Source organism: Salmo salar, chromosome 01 (assembly GCF_965601325.2).
Source record: "Salmo salar chromosome 01, fSalSal1, whole genome shotgun sequence".
Taxonomy (NCBI): Eukaryota; Metazoa; Chordata; class Actinopteri; order Salmoniformes; family Salmonidae; genus Salmo; species Salmo salar.
Genome location: NC_138291.1, coordinates 93419208 through 93443108, shown reverse-complemented (window position 1 = coordinate 93443108; position 23901 = coordinate 93419208).

Genomic DNA, 23901 nt, shown 5'->3' with positions numbered 1-23901 from the left:
GCCCAGAGAGGTTAATGCAACCGCTGTGTCAGATTTCCAAAGAGCTTCACGGCAAAAGCACACCTTGCAATAATCTGAGTACAGAGCTCAGACACCAAAACAAGCCATACAGATACCCGCCATGTTGTGGAGTCAACAGAAGTCAGAAATAGTATTATAAATATTCACTTACCTTTGATGATCTTCATCGGAATGCGCTCCCAGGAATTCCCAGTTCCACAATAAATGTTTGTTTTGTTCGATAAAGTTCATCTTTATATCCAAATACCTCCATTTTGTTCACGCGTTAGGTTCACTATTCCAAATGCACAAGGCGCACGCTTACTAAGTCCAGACGAAAAGTCTAAAAATGTATACTACAGTTTGTAGAAACATGTCAAATGATGTATAGAATCAATCTTTAGGATGTTTTTATCATAAATCTTCAATGAAATTCCAACCGGACAATTCCTTTGTCTTTAGGAATGAAGAGGAACTCAGCTCGCTCCCAAGGCTGTGCGCGTGACTGAGTTCATGCCTTTTTTCCAGACACCTGATTCCAACAGCTCTTATTCTTTCCCCATTCACAGTAGAAGCCTGAAACAACATTCTAAAGAATGTTGACATCTAGTGGAAGCCTTAGGGAGTGCAATATGACTCCATTTACACTGTATATTGGATAGGCAATCACTTGAAAAACTACCAGCCTCAGATTTCCCACTTCCTGGTTGGATTTTTCTCAGGTTTTTGCCTGCCATATGAGTTCTGTTATAGTCACAGAAATCATTCAAACAGTTTTAGAAACTTCAGAGTGTTTTCTATCCAAATCCACTATTAATATGCATATCTTAGCTTCTGGGCCTGAGTAGCAGGCAGTTTACTCTGGGCACGCTTTTCATAGTACCCTCAAAGCTCATCATTAAAACCTCTTGACGGGCTCGTCCCGTATGCGGGACGGACATCCAGCGAAAAATCCTATCGCCATTAGCATAACAAAATGTAATATTTTTTTTTTCCAAATATAGGACTATGTTATATCGTTTTATAGATACACCTCTCCTGAATCGAACCACGTTGTCCGATTTCAAAAAGGCTTTACAGCAAAAGCAAAACATTAGATTATGTTAGAGGAGTATATCGTAAAAGTAGCCACATAGCCATTTTCCGACCAACCACATGCATCACAAATAACCAAAAAACAGCTAAATGCAGCACTAACCTTTGACAATCTTCATCAGATGACACTCCTAGGACATCATGTTACACAATACATGCATTCTTTTGTCGATAAAGTTCATATTTATATATAAAAACAGCATTTTACATCGGCGCGTGACGTTGACTAACTATTTTCCCTCAAATGCGTCCGGTGAAACAGCGCTACAATTTACTAAATTACTATTCGAAACCATTTTTAAAATGTAATATTGCCATTCTAAGATTTATAGATTAGCATCTCTTGAAAGCACCTGCAATGCCAGATTTAAAAATAACTTTACTGGGTAATCACACTTTGCGATAAAAGGGGATGCGATACTCAGAAAAATAGGCTAGCAATACAGGTCAGCGCCATCTTGGAACAATCGCATATCAAATCTAGTCTTGTATACTATTGTCAATAATCCCTTACCTTTGATTATCTTCATCAGAAGGCACTTCCAGGATTTCCCAGGTCCACAACAGATGTATTTTCGTTCGAAAAAGTTAATCCTTTACGTCCCAATAGCTTGTTCTTGTTAGCGTGTTCTGAAGGCTGCTCCAAAAGTACCGTCGGCCGCAGGACTTCTCTCTCAACAAAATGCATTTTTTTTTTATTTAGGTTCGTTCAAACATGTCAAACGTTGTATAACATAAATCTTTAGGGCCTTTTTCAACCAGAGCTCCAATAACATTCAATGGGGACGATTGCATTGTCTTTCAAAACGTTTCGAAAGGGGAGGGTAGCCAGGGGCGCCGGCGTCATAATGGTGATGGCCCTCCTCATGTGACCACGTTCCACAGACTCTCATTGTGTCAGTTGTCACAGTAGAAGGCTCAAACCACTTTGTAAAGACTGGGGACATCTAGTGGAAGCAATAGGAAGTGCTCAATGAACCATTGCTCACGGTGTGATTTATAGGCAAAGTGATGAAGTTGAGTCCGCAATTCAGAATTCCACTTCCTGTTACGATCTGTCTCGGGGTTTTGATTGCCATATGAGTTCTGTTATACTCACAGACACCATTCAAACAGTTTTAGAAACTTTAGGGTGTTTTCTATCCACAAGTATTAATTATATGCATAACCTAGCTTCTGAGTTTGAGTAGGAGGCCGTTTAAAATGGGCACACATTTTTTTCAAAAATCGCTGTAGCGCCCCCTATCCTAGGCGACTGTCAAGAGGCTAAGCTAAAGATCTTGGGACTAAATACCTCCTGGGACATCAATGATTACACATTGTAACTATGACATAGACTAGAAACATGATTGATTTGTAATTCATATATACAGAGGGAAAAAAATGATGTATATCTAACTCCCTTCATCTGCATTAATCTGAGGACACAGGATAGTATTTCAATGAGATACTTAACCTGTCTGGGAAAGGGGGCAGTATTTTCACGGCCGGATAAAAAACGTACCCGATTTAATCTAGTTACCACTCCTACCCAGTAACTAGAATATGCATATACTTATTACATATGGATAGAAAACACCCTAAAGTTTCTAAAACTGTTTGAATGGTGTCTGTGAGTATAACAGAACTCATTTGGCAGGCAAAAAACTGAGAAGGTTTCATGCAGGAAGTGGCCTGTCTGACAAGGTGTCGTTCTTCTTGTCTCTGTTTATTGCAGAGTGAGGATCTTAGCTGTCCCGTGACACTTCCTACGGCTGCCATAGGGTCTCAGAAGGCGGTAAAAAGCTGAATCGTGGCTTTGCAGGCTCTGGCTGAAAAAAAGTAGCGCGTTTGGGTAGTGGCTGGTTACAGTACTGTGAGACTCAGGCTCGTGCCCGCGTCGACCGAAAGCTTTGTTTACTTTCCTCTGTTTAGCTAAATGGACATTACCGGTCGGAATATTAGCGCTTTTTTACGAGAAAAATGGCATAAAAATTGATTTTAAACAGCGGTTGACATGCTTCGAAGTACGGTAATGGAATATTTAGATTTTTTTTGTCACGAATTGCGCCATGCGCACGACCCTGATTTACCATTTCAGATAGTGTCTGGGACGCACGAACAAAACGCCGCTATTCGGATATAACGATGGATTATTTTGGACCAAAGCAACATTTGTTATTGAAGTAGCAGTCCTGGGAGTGCATTCTGACTAAGACAACAAAAGGTAATCAAACTTTTATAATAGTAAATCTGATATTGGTGAGTGCTAAACTTGCCGGGTGTCTAAATAGCTAGCCCGTGATGCCTGGGCTATGTACTTAGAATATTGCAAAATGTGCTTTCACCAAAAAGCTATTTTCAAATCGGACATATCGAGTGCATAGAGGAGTTCTGTATCTATAATTCTTAAAATAATTGTTATGCTTTTTGTGAACGTTTATCGTGAGTAATTTAGTAAATTGTTAGCGAATTCCCCGGAAGTTTGCGGGGAATTTGCTAGTTCTGAACGTCACATGCTAATGTAAAAAGCTGGTTTTTGATATAAATATGAACTTGATTGAACAAAACATGCATGTATTGTATAACATAATGTCCTAGGGTTGTCAACTGATGAAGATCATCAAAGGTTAGTGCTGCATTTAGCTGTCTTCTGGGTTTTTGTGACATTATATGCTAGCTTGAAAAATGGGTGTCTGATTATTTCTGGCTTGGTACTCTGCTGACATAATCTAATGTTTTGCTTTCGTTGTAAAGCCTTTTTGAAATCGGACAGTGTGGTTAGATTAACGAGAGTCTTGTCTTTAAATAGCTGTAAAATAGTCATATGTTTGAGAAATTGAAGTAATAGCATTTCAAAGGTTTTGAAAATCGCGCCACAGGATTCAACTGGCTGTTACGTAGGTGGGACGAATTCGTCCCGCCTAGCCCAGAGAGTTTAATTTCAACCAGTGGAGAATGTGAAACGCTCTATTGGAATAAGTTCTTTATCCAGGTGTCATAAATACATTATAATTATGATAATTGTAATATTATAAATGCAAGTTCAACATGTGCTTCAATGCACATATGGAGTGCATTATAAAACGAGGAAGAAAGACGAGGTGGTGAGAGAGGTGTAGAAGACAGAAAGGCAAAGAGTTATGAACAGTGGCAGACAGGATATGATTAATGAATTAGTGCTGCCCTAATATTCTCTCAGTTCGTCACAATTGAGTTGTCTCCTAAACAGCCTTAGGCCCCCAGTTTGCCTGAAGGTTATCTTAAGAGCGCGTGAGGTGGCGATGACGAGACTGGCTTCCTCTCTCACATCAAAACATACCTGCAGACAAGAGACAGATGGATAGAGAAAGAGCATGATTAAGCCTTGTTTTTTTTATTCTAACATGGTCAGTCATCTTAAATCAGGAGGTGAAATGCAAAACTGACCTTGGATCATTAACTCTGGGACTACTACATCTCTGTCTGTATTTCAATGTAAAGCATCTCTTTAATAATTTTCCTGTTGGCCCAACCAAGTGACATCTCACCTCTGATCATGCAGTGCCCTCTGTGTCAGCCAGTTCAGATGCAGGAGGGGTTCACCAAAACAGCTGATATAACCTAGAGGATTTAGGGAGAAGGGGGAGAGGGATGAAGTGAAGAAGAGAGACTGTTATTGTGTATGTGTGGTCTTACCTGGTGTCCACACTAAATGGCTAAAGAGTACTTTATGCTGAAAAACAGACACATGATGACAAACAATAGAAGATAATGTCGATAGAAAATACATAATGTGACGCAGACACCTATCTGAGTATACCTGAAAAATTTAAATATAGAGGGCTATGTGTCTCACTACTTGGTTATTGCAAGGCTAACCCCCAGGGAAATCATGGCTTGGCAGCAACAGATAGTCCAGTGAAAATGGCTGTGTTTATGTGGTGTAAATCTGAAAAATAGCAGCTGACATCTTAAGGGTTTTTAAATTAATGCATGTGAGACAGGTTCCATGTACAAGACAGGCAGAGATGGAGAAAAATGAAAAGATGGAAACAGAACAGTTTATTTACCTCTGGGTATGGACACCTTTACCAGCAATAAAGCTTCCACGGCCTGTTCCTCGGACAGTGAACATCTGGCAATATCTACATTTTTGACCACTTGGTCAGTTCGCGCTCTGAAAGTAAAGAAAACAGCTTATTTTTAATAGATATGAAAACAATAACAGAGATATGACCGTTCAATCTAAAGCAGCAGATGTCATTTTCAGGATACGTCAATACAGCCCAGTGCTGCTTACCTGAGATGCCATCTTCGTAGGTGTCCACTTTGACTTCCTTTGTGTCGGAAAAGAGTTGCTTTCAGAACAATTATTTTTGAATGAAAATAAAAAAGGTTTTGCTCTCGACAAAAAGACACAAATGTACCTCCATAGCATATAACAATGTGCCTGTGAATAACCACACCTTCATATAAACGTGCTACTGTTTGCAGAATTCTTGACGCACAACCGAAGATGCTGCCATATCCAGCCAGCACGCCCACAAACGAGTCACACAGGAGCAGAATGATGACGCGTGGAAGAGGGAAATGAATGAGGTGGGAACAGCAATTTGTTGCAAGTTGGGGAGGAGGGCTAATAGCTGAACAATAGACTATTCAACCTTTACTAAAGAATAGTCTAATTGCAGAGCTAGGTGTATGTTGGCTGACAATTTGTTAGCTACGCTGTCCTTACGAACCACATAGCATATCATTACAGCAGTATGTATGGTATATTAGCTAGCTACCTAACGTTAGTAGTTATACATCAAACTTGCCAGTATATTAACTTAAGGCTATCTAACTACCCAACGTTTATTGACTTGATTATTCTCGTCATTCTTAGCTTAGCTAAATGGTATAGGCATTGTGCTTTTTCAATGGACATTCGGGTGCTTTCGTAAATTCGCTCTGGCTATCTATAGGCTGGACAATAGAACGAGTCAAAATTCACCCACGGCTGAAAAACAGCTTTAAGAACGTTGGCTAAACTGGAACACTAGCACAAGCCCATAGCAAATTAATGGAATCGAACGTGCAAAGAGCCTGTTTTGACTGGAGTGATGCTTAGAATTCCATAAAAAATGTATCCATTTTTATTTTATCACTACAATCTGTTCGTCGGACGAAACTGGAAAAAAACTACTGGTGTAGAAAGTAAACATCCGCACCTCTATGGTGTCAACTGTGCTTATGTCTGTGTAATGAAAAAGTAGAGATTTTTTTTTTACTTTGACAATTTCTGGTCTAGCGATCTATGACAAATGAGCTCGCTGCCCAGACTTACATAATTGCAAAGAGGAGATTCTCCTGATTAAAATGGTGCCTGTGTAACAGTTTTGCTTCCGTCCCTCTCCTCGCCCCGAATCAGGGACCCTGTGCACACATAGACAACAGCCACCCTCGAAGCATCGTTACCTATCATTCCACAAAAGCCGCGGCCTTTGCGGAGCAAGGGGGACAACTACTTCAAGGTCTCCGAGTGAGTGATGTCACCGATTGAAACGCTATTAGCGTGCACCTCGCTAACTAGCTAGCCATTTCACACCGGTTAAACCCGACTTAAAAGAAATGAAAATATACACATTGCAAGATATTTGGTGAAATAGACAGACATGCCTATATTTCCCCCATAGAAAACAATGGGAAGACCGCAGAGTTCCAATATTATTTTTGCTGTTTACATTTTGTTGTTTACATTTTAACTATAAAACAACGTGAGCAGGTCTCATTGCCAACAATTGCCAAGCAGGCATTGTGACGTGGAACAATAAGCTGGGAATAGAACGTTCGGAAGGCGAGTTGGTGGCATGGTGCTCAATTGAACTAATAGGAGCTGGCAGGGTGAAAATGCACTAAAATAAGGCCTGTTTTTTCGCGATTACTTCAAAACGACAGCAAGCAGCTGGGAAATATCATCATATTAAGAAACTGGGCACCACAGCGGATGTAATAAACTCATTTTTATCAGAAAAATACGTTGTTAAAAATGTCATGCGTCCAGCCTACTATCTACACGGATTTCAGAGCACTCTCGTCTGAATGTACCAGAGTGCAGAATAATTACTTTAAGAGCACTCAACACCCGTTGAATATGGCCGTTGTCAGTAAACGTCGGGAAAAAAGCATAATTAAATTGTTTCCAGCAGCACATTTACAGTCACCAACGCTCTGATTAACACAAAAACTGCCTTACCAGCTCTGCTAGGGCGAGTAAAATGGTCAGAGTGGTCTCATTTGTGTCTGAAAGTAGCTAGCCACGTTAGCTTGGGTGCTTGACTGCCGTTGTAAGGCCAGAACGCTCAAATCAACACTAGTCCTCTGCCCGAATGTCCAGTGTGAGCTCCGAGAGCGAAATGGTCTGAATTTACAAACTGACAATCTTTCTGTGAATGCAAACACCATAACATTAATCAAATTAATTAAGCCAAATTTCTTAATTAATCCCATATTCTATGTTATTACAAAAAAGGTTTGAAATTCTCTGGTAATGCCAATATGGAAGACTATCAAATGCTTCTCAAAGATGCTCAAAAATTCTTCTCAAAGGTGGTCAAATTAGCACTAACTTGCATTAACAGAAAAAATGGCTGACAATTAGATAACGTGCCACAGAATGCTGCAGCGGCACGCAAGGTGTGCTGCAATATGACACAAATGTTAAAGGAGTAACCACTGAAAAACAGAAAAGGACACATTATTTCCACACTTGTGAAAACCTATCACAATAGGGTGATGCCTGTCTTAATAAAGCTCTCCTTCTTCCTAAGAATATTCTGTAAATCATGTTTGACTGAAGCAGTGGTATTATATTCCAACTTCCACTTCCAGCAGGGCTTGGCTGAAGCAGTAGTATTATATTCAAATTTCTACCTCCAGCAGTGGTTGGCTGAAGTAGTAGTGTTATTGTAACGGCTGTCGTAGGAGAGAGAGGACCAAGGCGCAGCGGGTTGCGTGCTCATCATATTATTTATTAAAATGTGAACACGGAAAAACAATAAACAAAGAAACGACAGGAACAGTTTTACAGGCTATAATAACAAGCAGTGCAAAATCAACTACCCACATATCCCCAGGTGAAAACACGCAACTAATATATGACTCCCAATCAGGAACAACGACGTACAGCTGTTCCTGATCGGGAGCCACACAGACCACACAGAAATAAACAAACTAGAAAACCAACCTAGAATACAAACCCAGAACATACACCAAAACCCTGTAATACATAAATAAAACACCCCTCTACAATACTCATAACCCCCGAACCACATAAAACAAATACCCTCTGCCACGTCCTGACCAACCTACAAATACAAATAACCCCTATACTGGTCAGGACGTGACAGTTATATTCAAAATTCCACCTCCAGCAGTGTTTGGCTGAAGCAGTAGTATTATATTCAAACTTCTACCTCCAGCAGTGAAAGAAAAAAGCAGAGCGAGAGAGACAAAGAGTGACAGAGAGTGACAAGAGTGACAGAGAGAGAAAGAGAGCGACAGAGGGAGAGTGACAGAGAGAGAGTGACAGAGGGAGACAAAGAGACAGAGGGAGAGTGACAGAGAGAGGCAGAGTGACATAGGGAGAGTGACAGAGAGAGACTGAGGGAGAGTGACAGAGAGAGAGTGACAGAGGGAGACAGAGAGAGACAGAGGGAGAGTGACAGAGAGAGAAAGAGAGTGACAGAGGGAGAGTGACAGAGAGAGACAGAGTGACAGAGGGAGAGAGAAAGAGAGTGACAGAGAGAGGGTGACAGAGAGAGACAGAGAGAGACAGAGGGAGAGTGACAGAGAGAGGCAGAGAGTGACAGAGAGAGAGTGACAGAGAGTGACAGAGAGAGCGTGACAGAGACAGAGAGTGACAGAGGGAGAGTGACAGAGAGAGACAGAGGGAGAGAGACAGAGGGAGACGGAGGGAGAGTGACAGAGGGAGAGTGACAGAGAGAGCGTGACAGAGAGAGACAGAGAGCAACAGAGGGAGAGTGACAGAGAGAGACAGAGTTAACCTCTCTTGGGTAGGGGGCAGTATTTTCACGTCTGGATAAAAGACGTACCCGATTTAATCTGGTTATTACTCCTGCCCAGAAACTAGAATATGCATATAATTGTTTGATTTGGATAGAAAACACCCTAACGTTTCTAAAACTGTTTGAATGGTGTCTGTGAGTATAACAGAACTCATATGGCAAGCCAAAACCTGAGAAGATTATATACAGGAAGTGCCCTCTCTGACCATTTATTGGCCTTCTATAGCCTCTTTATCGAAAACAGAGGATCTCTGCTGTAACGTGACATTTTCTAAGGCTCCCATAGGCTCTCAGAAGGCGCCAGAATGGGGAATGATGACTCTGTAGTCCCTGGCTGAAAAACAGTAGGGGTGCGTCACCGTTCGGATAGGGACCTGAACGCACGGACAAAACAGAGGATATTTTAACATAATTATGGATTATTTTGAACCAAAACAACATTTGTGGTTGAAGTAGAAGTCCTGGGAGTGCAAGCCTGTGATGGCGAGCTATCTACTCAGAATATTGCAAAATGTGCTTTTGCTGAAAAGCTATTTTAAAATCGGACACCGCGATTGCATAAAGGAGTTCTGTATCTATAATTCTTAAAATAATTGTTATGTTTTTTGTGAACGTTTATCGTGAGTAATTTAGTAAATTCACCGGAAGTGTTTCGATGGGAATGCTAGTTCTGAACGTCACATGCTAATGTAAAAAGCTGGTTTTTGATATAAATATGAACTTGATTGAACAAAACATGCATGTATTGTATAACATAATGTCCTAGGAGTGTCATCTGATGAAGATCATCAAAGGTTAGTGCTGCATTTAGCTGTGGTTTTGGTTTTTGTGACATTATATGCTAGCTTGAAAAATGGGTGTCTGATTATTTCTGGCTGGGTACTCTGCTGACATAATCTAATGTTTTGCTTTCGTTGTAAAGCCTTTTTGAAATCGGACAGTGTGGTTAGATAAAGGAGAGTCTTGTCTTTAAAATGCTGTAAAATAGTCATATGTTTGAAAAATTGAAGTTTTCGGATTTTCGAGGAGTTTGTATTTTGCGCCACGCCTTATCATTGGATATTGGAGCGGTGTTCCGCTAGTGGAACGTCTAGATGTAAGAGGTTTAAGTCTTTACTGAAGACATATCTCTTCAGTAGGTCCTACGATTAAGTGTAGTCTGGCCCAGGAGTGTGAAGGTGAACGGAAAGGCTGGAGCAACGAACCGCCCTTGCTGTCTCCGCCTGGCAGGTTTCCTCTCTTTCCACTGGGATTCTCTGCCTCTACCCCTATTACGGGGGCTGAGTCACTGGCTTGCTGGTGTTCTTCCATGCCGTCCCTGGGAGGGGTGCGTCACTTGAGTGGGTTGAGTCACTGATGTGGACTTCCTGTCTGGGTTAATGACTCCTTGCTGTCCCCAGTTTACCTGGCCGTGCTGCTGCTCCAGTTCCAACTGTTCTGCCTGCAGCTATGGAACCCTGACCTGTTCACCGGACGTGCTACCTGTCCCAGACCTGCTGTCCCAGACCTGCTGGAACCCTGACCTATTCACCGGATGTGCTACCTGTCCCAGACCTGCTGTTTTCAATTCTCTAGAGACAGCAGGAGCGGTGGAGATACTCTCAAAGATCGGCTATGAAAAAGCCAACTGACACTTACTCTTGTGTTACTGACTTGTTGCACCCTCGACAACTACTATGATTATTATTATTTGACCATGCTGGTCATTTATGAACATTTGAACATCTAGGCCATGTGCTGTTATAATCTCCACCCGGCACAGCCAGAAGAGGACTGGCCACCCCTCATAGCCTGGTTCCTCTCTAGGTTTCTTCCTAGGTTTTGTACTTTCTAGGGAGTTTTTCCTAGCCACCGTGCTTCTACACCTGCATTGCTTGCTGTTTGGGGTTTTAGGCTGGGTTTTTGAACAGCACTTTGAGATATCAGCTGATGTAACAAGGGCTATATAAATACATTTGATTTGATTTGACAGAGGGAGAGTGACAGATAGAGACAGAGAGTGACAGGGGGAGAGTGACAGAGAGAGACAGAGAGTGACAGAGGGGCCTCTTGCTCTGTGCCTTGTAAAGTAATTTGCAAACTGCCACATTGTTTTACATACACACACACATACTCACATACACACAAACTTCAATATTCTGAAGACAGTTATCCAATTAATTCCATCCAGGAGTATAGCACCTGCGTTGTTATGTATTGGCCAGACTGTGTAGTTCAGTTACAGGTAGGGAATATTACTTCTCCCCCCACCAAGGGTTTAATCTATGGAGTTGTCAGCTCTGTGGTGGGGCGACCGCTTGGCTGCTGGTCCGAGGAGGCAGCAAATGTACTGGTACCCTCTACACACACATCTACACAGACGCAGATGCAGACACACACACAAACACACACCACACACACACACAAACTTTCATGCTCTGAGAAAGCAGCTTTGGAGGAAGGATAATTTAATGGGTCTTCCAATCCCCTCCTCTGGTCAAATAACCCAGCCAGAACCATATTGAGATGGATGTGGGCCAGGCTGAAGGTACTATGCAGAGATTTAAACCAAGAAATACGTCAAAAACAGACTGAACAGATTAGATGAACACAGGAGAGAGAGAAGGAAATCAAGTGTAGAGAGAGGGCTTGTGCATGCGTGCATGTGGGTGGGTGTGCGTGCACCTGCTTGTGTGTGTGAAAGAGAAAGAGAGAGAGACCAAGTGGTAGAGAGAGAGAGAGAGAGAGAGAGAGAGAGAGAGAGAGAGAGAGAGAACACAAAAAAAACGATACATACCTCGGCCTAAACATCACAGGTAAGTTCCACAAAGCTGTGAAGAAGCTGAGCGACAAGGCAAGAAGGGCCTTTTACGCCATCAAAAGGAACATAAAATTAGGATCTGGCAAAAAATACTTTCATCAGTTATGGAACACATTGCGCTTTACGGTTGTGAGCTCTGGGGTCACTCACCAACCAAGATTTCACAAAATTATTTTAAAAATCCAGAAAAGAGCGGTTAACTTCTACAACCACATAAAAGGAAGCGAAATCATGAGAAAACTAAAAAATAATTACTTGACACATTGGAAGAATTAACAAAAAAAACAGAGCAAACTAGAATGCTATTTGGCCCTAAACAGAGAGTTCACAGTGGCAGAATACCTGACAACTGTGACTGACCCAAACTTAAGGAAAGCTTTGACTATGTACAGACTCAGTGAGCATAGCCTTGCCATTGAGAAAAGGTGCCGTAGACAGACCTGGCTCTCAAGAGAAGACAGGCTACATGCACACTGCCCACAAAATGAGGTGGAAACTGAGCTGCACTTCTTAACCTCCTGCCAAATGTATGACCATATTAGAGACACATATTTCCCTCAGATTACGCAGATTCACAAAGAATTCGAAAACAAACACAATTTTGATCAACTTCCATATCTACTGGGGGAAATACCACAGTGTGCCATCACAGCAGCAAGATTTGTGACCTGTTGCCACAAGAAAAGGGCAACCAGTGAGGGCAACCATGTTTATTTATTTTCCCTTTTGTACTTTAACCTGTTGTGGCTAGGGGGCAGGATTTGCACGGCCGGATAAAAAACATACCCGATTTAAACTGGTTACTACTCTTGCCCAGAAATGAGAATATGCATACAATCAGTAGATTTGGATAGAAAACACCCTAAAGTTTCTAAAACTGTTTGAATGGTGTCTGTGAGTATAACAGAACTCATATGGCAGGCCAAAACCTGAGAAAATTCCATACAGGAAGTGCCCTGTCTGACAATTTGTTGTCGTTCTGTTGCATCTCTATCAAAAATACAGCATCTGTGCTGTAACGTGACACTTTCTAAGGCTTCCATTGGCTCTCTAAAGCTGCCAGAAAGTGGAATGGGGTTTCTGCTGTCTCTGGGCAAAGTACAGCAGCAGAGTTTGTGAGTGGTCAGCCTGGGGACAGTGAGACTGAGATGAGCGTTCACGAGACTTCTCCATTTTTTTTCTATCAGCCTTTGAATGAATACAACGTTGCCGGGGTTGGAATATTATCGCTATTTTACGAGAAAAATAGCATAAAAATTGATTTTAAACGTCGTTTGACATGCTTCTAAGTACGGTAATGAAATATTTTGACATTTTTTGTCACGAAATGCGCTCGCACGATACCCTTCGGATAGTGACCGGAATGCAGGAAGAAAACTGAGGTATTTGGATATAACAATGGATTATTTGGAACCAAAACAACATTTGTTGTTGAAGTAGAAGTCCTGGGAGTGCATTCTGACGAAGAACAGCAAAGGTAATCCAATTTTTCTAATAGTAATTCTGAGTTTAGTGAGCCCCAAATTTGGTAGGTGTCAAATTAGCTAGCCTGTGATGGCCGAGCTATGTACTGAGAATATTGCAAAATGTGCTTTCTCCGAAAAGCTATTTTAAAATCTGACATAGCGATTGCATAAAGGAGTTCTGTATCTATAATTCTTAAAATAATTATGTTTTTTGTCAACGTTTATTATGAGTAATTTAGTTAATTCAGCGGAAGTGTTCGGTGGGAATGCTAGTTCTGAACGTCACATGCTAATGTAAAAAGCTGTCTTTTGATATAAATATGAACTTTATTGAACAAAACATGCATGTATTGTATAACATAATGTCCTAGGGTTGTCATCTGATGAAGATCATCAAAGGTTAATGCTGCATTTAGCTGTGGTTTTGTTTTTTGTGACATTATATGCTAGCTTGAAAAATGGGTGTCTGATTATTTCTGGCTGGGTACTCTGCTGACATAATCTAATGTTTTGCTTTCGCTGTAAAGCCTTTTTGAAATCGGACAGTGTGGTTAGATAAAGGAGAGTCTTGTCTTTAAAATGGTGTAAAATAGTCATATGTTTGAAAAATGGAAGTTTTGGGATTTTTGAGGACTTTGTATTTCGCGCCACGCCCATCATTGGATATTGGAGCAGGTGTTCCGCTAGCGGAACGTCTAGATGTAAGAGGTTAAAATGGGCACGTATTTAAAAAAAAAAATCACTGTAGCGCCCCCTATCCTGGGCGTGCGTCAATTAACATAGTGATATATATCATTTGGTCAGTAGATATGCCATTTGGACATTTCTTATGCCATTTGGACATTGTTCCCTGACTTTTCGGTTCGGAAGCCAACTTCCTATGATCATGTTTGGCAAATGGACATAATATCCTGATTTGGTACTTTCAATATTTATATATGGCATTTAGATATTCATTGTGCCATTTAGACATGGTTCACTGACTATTGGGTTCGGAAGCTGACTTCCTATGATCATATATGGCAAATGGACAAAACATAGGCCTTATGGACAAACTCAATAAAATAAGACAAAAATGTGTCCATACGGTTACTACATATGTATAATTGACAAAAAAAAGCATTTTTGAAAAACTCACCCTTGGGACCTGACTATGACCATTTCCCATATGAAAATCTACGGTGGAGCGCGTTCAAAAAATCCCTATGGGATTTTTGGTTTATTACACTTGGCATTTGTAATGTTCCTGTTGCAATATGGTTTTGATGAACTGCCATCCATTTGAGTGGTATTTGTGATTGTGTATATGGTTCGCCCAAAGCCAATAAGTTGCCATTCATTTTTGTTCATTTCATAGGGGTTTTCCCTTACTTTGGCAATGTTAACATATGTTTCCCATGCCAATAAAGCCCTACATTGAACTGAATTGAGAGAGCCAGAGAGAGAGAGAGAGAGAGAGAGAGAGAGCGAGAGAGAGAGACAGAGCGAGAGTTAGAGAGAGAGAGGGAGAGAGAGAGAGAGAGAGTACAGGCTGAGTGACCACCAATTGGCAATAGAAATCGGCAGACATGAAAAGACATGGCTACCCAAAGAGGATTGTGTAGGTGGTCAATGCACGACAAGGGAGGTAGAAACAGAGGTGCACTTTCTCCTTTACTGTGATAAATATGCCTCACTAAAAGATTCATTATTTACAGAAATTACTACATTTATTCAAAAATGTTACTTATTTAACCCAGAGGAAAAACAAAAAATACTCATTGCCGAAGGAGCAACGGCTCCACTTGCAGCCCAATTTATATTACAATACTTACATGTCTATCTGATGGGGGGGCACGTGTTTACATTTTTCAGTTTTATATAATAGTAAATAAGATTCTGGTAACAGAAGTTGTGATGTGTGTGTGTGGGTGTGTATGTGGGTGTGTGAGTGAGTGAGTAAGTGAGTGCATGTGTGCTAAGGTGCAGAGAGCCAGTGTAGGTGGTCAGTCACTTCAAAAGCCCATCAATCTGATTCTCTAAGCCTGTTGGTATCAGACCTGAAGAAATGTGGCACACGCTGGAGGGTCTTACGGTCATGGACAGAGCCAGACCTGGATGCAACTGGTCAGGACGCTCTCGATGGTGCAGCGGTAATATTTGTAGACGACGCAGTGCCACATTTCTTCAGTCACCTTAGGAAGTAGAGACGCTGTTGGGAACCTCTTGCATGGTAGTGTTGTTGGTCCATGACAAATCATTGGTGATGTGGACGCTGAGGAACTTAAAACTTGTCTCTCTCTACTGCAGTCCTGTTGATGTGGATCAGGGCATGTTCCCTCCTCTTCTTCCTGAAGACATCAAGCAGCTCCTTTGTTTTGCTGACTTTGAGGGACAGGTTCCTGTCCTGGCACCACAATGCCAGTTCACTTACCTCCTCCCTATAGGCTGACTCATACATGCATATCTTTGACCAAAAGTTGACTTCATCCAATGAGAATACTTTGTGCTGCCCAGTTGTTTTAACCAGGTGAAAGATGGTCTGATACAAAGTCATAAACGGCTGTAGACATAACGATAGGCCCAGTTTGTCTATTGGCATTGGCCACTGAACCCATAAAACCTCCTCTCCAAAAGATTCTAATTCTTATTAGAAGGGATGCCCTGGCATCCCTCTCAAAGTCAGCTCAAATTAGTCATTCCAATTAAATAAAGGACATGCCAAGAGTCGGGACAGTGGGCCAACGCCCAGATGGCGACAGCCCTACAGCCATCATTGTATTGTCCAGGTGGGAAATTATGAGGCACAGCCTATCACTGAGTTCAAATTAAAATCTTGCTGCGTTACTGAGGTATAAAGCTGCAGACTCTGCAGTAAATCTGGGCTGGTTTGGGCTTTGGCCACCGCTACGATCAATACTCTTAGGGGAGACATTGTGCATTCTCTCTCTCTCGCCCTCTCTCTCTCTCTCTCTCTCTCTCTCTCTCTCTCATTCATGTAGATTCTGGCCATGGAATTTACATTTTATTAAGATCAAATGGACACAATAACAACCAATTCTGATTATGAAAAAGGTAAAAGACAGGAAGAGATATTAAGACCAAAAGCCTCTCAAAGTGGAACTCAAAGGTCTGCAATCTAATAAATGAATAATGTGTACTGTGTGATCTATTCTCTCTTTCCAAAACCTCTGCTGTGTGATAGCGTAACAGCACACTGACACACGCACACACACACACACACACACACACATACACACTAAGAGGAAAGATGCAGTCAGTCAATCTATCAAACACAGGTCTTCTTGAAGGAGAAAAACCCAAGGCCACATTTTGGATAAAGTCCAGGTTAACCTCTATGGGACCGGCGGGACGAATTCGTCCCACCTACGTAACAGCCACTGCCAGCCTGTGGCGCGATTTTCAAAATCTTCAAAATCCTATTACTTCAATTTCTCAAACATATGACTATTTTACAGCCATTTAAAGATAAGACTCTCGTTAATCTAACCACACTGTCCGATTTCAAAAAGGCTTTACAACGAAAGCAAAACATTAGATTATGTCAGCAGAGTACCAAGCCAGAAATAATCAGACACCCATTTTTCAAGCCAGCATATAATGTCACCAAAACCCAGAAGACAGCTAAATGCAGCACTCACCTTTGATGATCTTCATCAGATGACAACCCTAGGACATTATGTTATACAATACATGCATGTTTTGTTCAATCAAGTTCATATTTATATCAAAAACCAGCTTTTTACATTAGCATGTGACGTTCAGAACTAGCATACCCCCCGCAAACTTCCGGGGAATTCGCTAACATTTTACTAAATTACTCACGATAAACGTTCACAAAAAGCATAACAATTATTTTAAGAATTATAGATACAGACCTCCTCTATGCACTCGATATGTCCGATTTTAAAATAGCTTTTTGGTGAAAGCACATTTTGCAATATTCTAAGTACATAGCCCAGGCATCACGGGCTCGCTATTTAGACACCCGGCAAGTTTAGCACTCACCATAATCATATTTACTATTATAAAAATGTCATTACCTTTTGTTGTCTTCGTCAGAATGCACACCCAGGACGTCTACTTCAATAACAAATGTTGGTTTGGTCCAAAATAATCCATCGTTATATCCGAATAGCGGCGTTTTGTTCGTGCGTTCCAGACACTATCCGAAATAGTAAAGAAGTGTCGCGCGCTTGGCGCAATTCCTGACAATAAAATTCAAAGTATTCCATTGCCGTACGTCGAAGCATGTCAACCGCTGTTTAAAATCAATTTTTACGTCATTTTTCTCGTAGAAAGGCGATAAAATTCCGACAGGGAATCTCCTTTTCGGCAAACAGAGGAAAAAATCCCAAAGGCGGGGGCGGTCGGGGTCACGCGCATGAGCTAGTGTCTCTTGATGGGCCACTTGAGAAAGGCGATAATGTGTTTCAGCCTGGGGCTGGAATGACGACATTCTCTTTTTTCCCGGGCTCTGAGAGCCTATGGACGACGTGGGAAGTGTCACGTTAGAGCAGAGATCCTTAGTAAATGATAGAGATGGCAAAGAAGTTCCAGAAATGGTCAGACAGGCCACTTCCTGTAAAGGAATCTCTCAGGTTTTGACCTGCCATTTGAGTTCTGTTATACTCACAGACACCATTCAAACAGTTTTAGAAAATTTAGGGTGTTTTCTATCCATATGTAATAAGTATATGCATATTCTAGTTACTGAGTAGGAGTGGTAACCAGATTAAATCGGGTATGTTTTTTATCCAGCCGTGTCAATGCTGCCCCCTAGCCCTAACAGGTTAAGTGTCACCAATGAATTAAAACCTCTTACATCTAGACGTTCCGCTAGCGGAACACCTGCTCCAATATGCAATGATAGGCGTGGCGCGAATTACAAATTCCTCAAAAATCCCAAAACTTCAATTTTTCAAACATATGACTATTTTACACCATTTTAAAGACAAGACTCTCCTTTATCTAACCACACTGTCCGATTTCAAAAAGGCTTTACAGCGAAAGCAAAACATTAGATTATGTCAGCAGAGTACCCAGCCAGAAATAATCAGACACCCATTTTTCAAGCTAGCATATAATGTCACAAAAAAACAAAACCACAGCTAAATGCAGCACTAACCTTTGATGATCTTCATCAGATGACACTCCTAGGACATTATGTTATACAATACATGCATGTTTTGTTCAATCAAGTTCATATTTATATCAAAAACACGCTTTTTACATTAGCATGTGACGTTCAGAACTAGCATTCCCACCGAACACTTCCGGTGAATTTACTAAATTACTCACGATAAACGTTCACAAAAAACATAACAATTATTTAAAGAATTATAGATACAGAATTCCTTTATGCAATCGCGGTGTCCGATTTTAAAATAGCTTTTCGGTGAAAGCACATTTTGCAATATTCTGAGTAGATAGCCCGGCCATCATGGCTAGCTATTTTGACACCCACCAAGTTTGCTACTCACCAAACACAGGTCTTCTTGAAGGAGAAAAACCCAAGGACACATTTTGGATAAAGTCCAGGTTAAGTGTCACCAATGAATTAAAACCTCTTACATCTAGACGTTCCGCTAGCGGAACACCTGCTCCAATATGCAATGATAGGCGTGGCGCGAATTACAAATTCCTCAAAAATCCCAAAACTTCAATTTTTCAAACATATGACTATTTTACACCATTTTAAAGACAAGACTCTCCTTTATCTAACCACACTGTCCGATTTCAAAAAGGCTTTACAGCGAAAGCAAAACATTAGATTATGTCAGCAGAGTACCCAGCCAGAAATAATCAGACACCCATTTTTCAAGCTAGCATATAATGTCACAAAAAAACAAAACCACAGCTAAATGCAGCACTAACCTTTGATGATCTTCATCAGATGACACTCCTAGGACATTATGTTATACAATACATGCATGTTTTGTTCAATCAAGTTCATATTTATATCAAAAACACGCTTTTTACATTAGCATGTGACGTTCAGAACTAGCATTCCCACCGAACACTTCCGGTGAATTTACTAAATTACTCACGATAAACGTTCACAAAAAACATAACAATTATTTAAAGAATTATAGATACAGAATTCCTTTATGCAATCGCGGTGTCCGATTTTAAAATAGCTTTTCGGTGAAAGCACATTTTGCAATATTCTGAGTAGATAGCCCGGCCATCATGGCTAGCTATTTTGACACCCACCAAGTTTGCTACTCACCAAACTCAGATTTACTATAAGAAAAATTGGATTACCTTTGCTGTTCTTCGTCAGAATGCACTCCCAGGACTTCTACTTCAATAACAAATGTTGGTTTGGTTCCAAATAATCCATAGTTATATCCAAATAGCGGCGTTTTGTTCGTGCGTTCAAGACACTATCCGAAGGGTAAAGAAGGGTGACGCGCCCGGCGCGTTTCGTGACAAAAAACTTAAAAATATTCCATTACCGTACTTTGAAGCATGTCAAACGCTGTTTAAAATCATTTTTTAACCTGTTAGGGCTAGGGGGCAGTAGATTAGATTAACGAGAGTCTTGTCTTTAAATAGCTGTAAAATAGTCATTTGTTTGAGAAATTGAAGTAATAGGATTTTTAAGGTATTTGAAAATCGCGCCACTGGATTAGACTGGCTGTTGCGTAGGTGGGACGAATTCGTTCCGCCTAGCCCAGAGAGGTTAATAAAAATAGATGAGTTTACACATTCCCGCTGCGCCTTGGTCCCAACTTTACGACGATCGTGACACTAATCCAAGAATACGGTGCACAATAATGCCGGAATCAAAACAACTGTGAACTTAGAAATCTCAGACTTCCGACTTCAGTGATTTCAAAACAACTGGGAACAAAATTTGCTCCAAATGGGGAAAAACAGGTTTGAATGGTCGTCCAACTCGGAATTCCAACTCCGACTTAACCTCTATGGGCTAGGTGGGACGCAAGCGTCCCACCCGTGGTGCACTCTATCAACAGCAGGTGCATTTCAAGAGCGGCAAATTTGAATCCAAATAAATGTCAAAATTCAAATTTTTCAAAAATACAACTATTTTACACCCTTTGAAAGATAAACATCTCCTTAATCTAACCACGTTTTACGATTTCAAAAAGGTTTTACGGCGAAAGCATAAATTTAGAGTATGTTAGGACAGTACATTTACAAGAGTTGTGTGTAATGTTTTGTCAATTCAAAGACAGGGTCACCAAAACCATAAAACCAGCTAAAATGATGCACTAACCTTTTACAATCTCCATCAGATGACACTCCTAGGACATTATGTTAGACAATGCATGCATTTTTAGTTCTATCAAGTTCATATTTATATCCAAAAACAGCGTTTTACTATGGCATTGATGTTGAGGAAATCGTTTCCCTCCAATAACCGGCAGTCAAGTCAACACCACAAATTAAATAATTAAAATTAGAAAACATTTGTAAAATATTATATTGTCATTTAAAGAATTATAGATTTACATCTCTTGAACGCAATCAACTTGCCAGATTTAAAAATAACCTTACTGGGAAATCACACTTTGCACTAATCTGAGCACTGCGCCCAGAAAAATACGCGTTGCGATACAGACTAGACGTCATGTTGGGGAGATCTAAAATCGAAAATACTATGTAAATAATCCATTACCTTTGATTCTCTTCATCAGATGTCACTTCCAGGTATCACAGGTCCATAACGAATGTAGTTTTGTTCAAAAAAGCTCATCATTTATGTCCAAAAATCTCCGTCTTGTTAGCACATGATCTAAGCCAGCCGGACTTCTCGTCATGAACGAGGGGAAAAAATATATTTACGTTCGTTCAAACATGTCAAACGTTGTATAGCATAAATCATTAGGGCCTTTTTTAACCAGAACATGAATAATATTCAAGGTGGACGAATGCATACTCTTTTATAACGTATTGGAACGAGGGTACCCAACATGAACTCGCGCGCCAGGTGTCTAATGGGCCATCATCGTTCCATGGCTCTTGTTCGGTCAGATCTCCCTCCAGAAGACTCAAAACACTTTGTAAAGGCTGGTGACATCTAGTGGAAGCAATAGGAAGTGCCAAAATATTCCTCAGCCCCTGTGTTTTTCAATGGGATAGGTTTAAAGGTAATACAACACATCAGGTATCCACTTCCTGTCAGAAAATGTCTCAGGGTTTTGCCTGCCAAATGAGTTCTGTTATACTCACAGACACCATTCAAACAGTTTTAGAAACTTTAGAGTGTTTTCTATCCATATATAATAAGTATATGCATATTCTAGTTACTGGGTAGGATTAGTAACCAGATTAAATCGGGTACATTTTTTTTATCCAGCCGTGCAAATACTGCCCCTAGCCCTAACAGGTTAAAGATCTCTGATGTCATGATTTTACCTTGTATTTTTCAGAGTTCCCAGTTATTTTGAACTCGGCATAAGATGCAAATAAACAAAGTCAAAGATGACTGCGCCCATTCCCCGGAAAATATCAACTTAGTTTGGCCACTTTTCAACACTTTTCAACAAAATCTGCATCTACTTTTTACAGTGTATTCAAGAACCGGAGCACATGACTTGACAAGATGTTTACAATTTTTGAAAGCAAATAAAATGTTATCATCTCACAGATCGTCACCCAAATACAAGCCTACTGCCTAACCGTAGCGCGAACAGGGTTGCCAGAAACGGTTTTCAGTTACATGGGGGGTGGAAATGAGGGAAGGTATCGTGGGGGGATATGATGAAGGAAATATTACTATGATGGGGGATTTATCAATAAATGGGGGGCAAACACAGGAGAAGTTTATAAAAATAAAACCCCTGGAAATGGACTCATCTGCTCCATTTCTGAAATTAAACAGAAAAAGAAAAGTATATCATCAAGCTTTGTTATTCCTTTTAATGTAATGCATTCTCGCAATAATGTTTTATCATTTGGACAAATGGTTGTTGCATAGGGAAAAGGCACTACAGAGGGTAGTCGCTTTGGATAAAAGCTTCTGCTAAATGGAATATTTTGCTGGCTGGAGAACCAGGCATGTCCATGTGTAATGAGTCTCTCCCAGTCATGATATCAAAGCAAGGTGTGTATGTGTGGACAGATAGCTCTGAGAAGTCTCCTATAGCTGCCTCACTGTCTTTGGTGGTTCTTCCATTGGGTGCCTGTCAGCTAGGAGTTCCCAGGGGGGCCGGAGAAGCAGACAGGTGGTACAGTGGCGCTCGAGCAGCCTAAGGTGTTAATAGAATCTCCCATGTATCAGTGAGTTGGTAGACTCCATAATCATTCGCTTGGAGGATAAGATGTAGGGAACGGAGTGAGGGAGGGAGGCAGAGGGGGGGAGGAAGGGGGAGGGAGGGAGGAGGATGACTGCATGAGACTCATCTCTCCTTGTTTGCTTCCTTCTCTCCATCCCTCTTTCTTCACGATTCATTATTTTCCATTTGCTAACGCACTGCCGGACGGACAGTCACTTATTCGCCCCCAGGCCTCGCCTGATACCCCCGACACACACACACACACACACACACACACACACCACCTGAGATGGGCTGAGCAGTGCTGTGCCAGGACAATGTGGTGATGTGTGATGAATGCACAGCCATGGCTCTGAATATCATCCATTAAACATTGTTTATGTCCCAAATGTCACCCTATTCCCTATGTAGTGCACTACCTCTGACCAGAGCCCTATTTGGGATACAGACATTGTCACCCATGACATCAGCATTTCTTGTTCTTTTTTCCCCATGCCTCCCTCCCCCGCCTGTCTTACTCACTCCCTCCCTCACTCCCTCTCTCATTCTTTCTGTATATCACCCACATGCCTTTTCTTATCTCCCCTTCAGCCTCTTGTTCTCTCTCTGTAATCCTCCCTACTTTTCTTTAAGAGTCTCATTTGATGTCGTCGTTGTCCTGGCTTCACAGGTGTCAAAGTAGTCTCCATGCTAATGAGAAGTATGGGCGTCCTGATAACGTACAGTATGTGTCCCCAATGGTGCCCTACTCTCTATACGGTAAAGTGCACTACTTTTAATCAGGGCCCATAGGGCTGTGGTCTAAAGTGGTGCACCACATAGGGAATAGGGAAGAATTTGGGTCACACACACAACTTCTAGCCTGTGAGTTAACCTCTTGGGGCTAGGTGGGACGCTAGCGTGCCACCCGTGGTGCACTCCATCAACAGCAGGTGCATTTCAAGAGCGGCAAATTTGAATCCAAATAAATGTCAAAATTCAAATTTTTCAAAAATACAACTATGTTACACCATTTGAAAGATAAACATCTCCTTAATCTAACCACGTTTTACGATTTCAAAAAGGTTTTACGGCGAAAGCATAAATTTAGAGTATGTTAGGACAGTACATTTACAAGAGTTGTGTGTAATGTTTTGTCAAGTCAAAGACAGGGTCACCAAAACCATAAAACCAGCTAAAATGATACACTAACCTTTTACAATCTCCATCAGATGACACTCCTAGGACATTATGTTAGACAATGCATGCATTTTTAGTTCTAT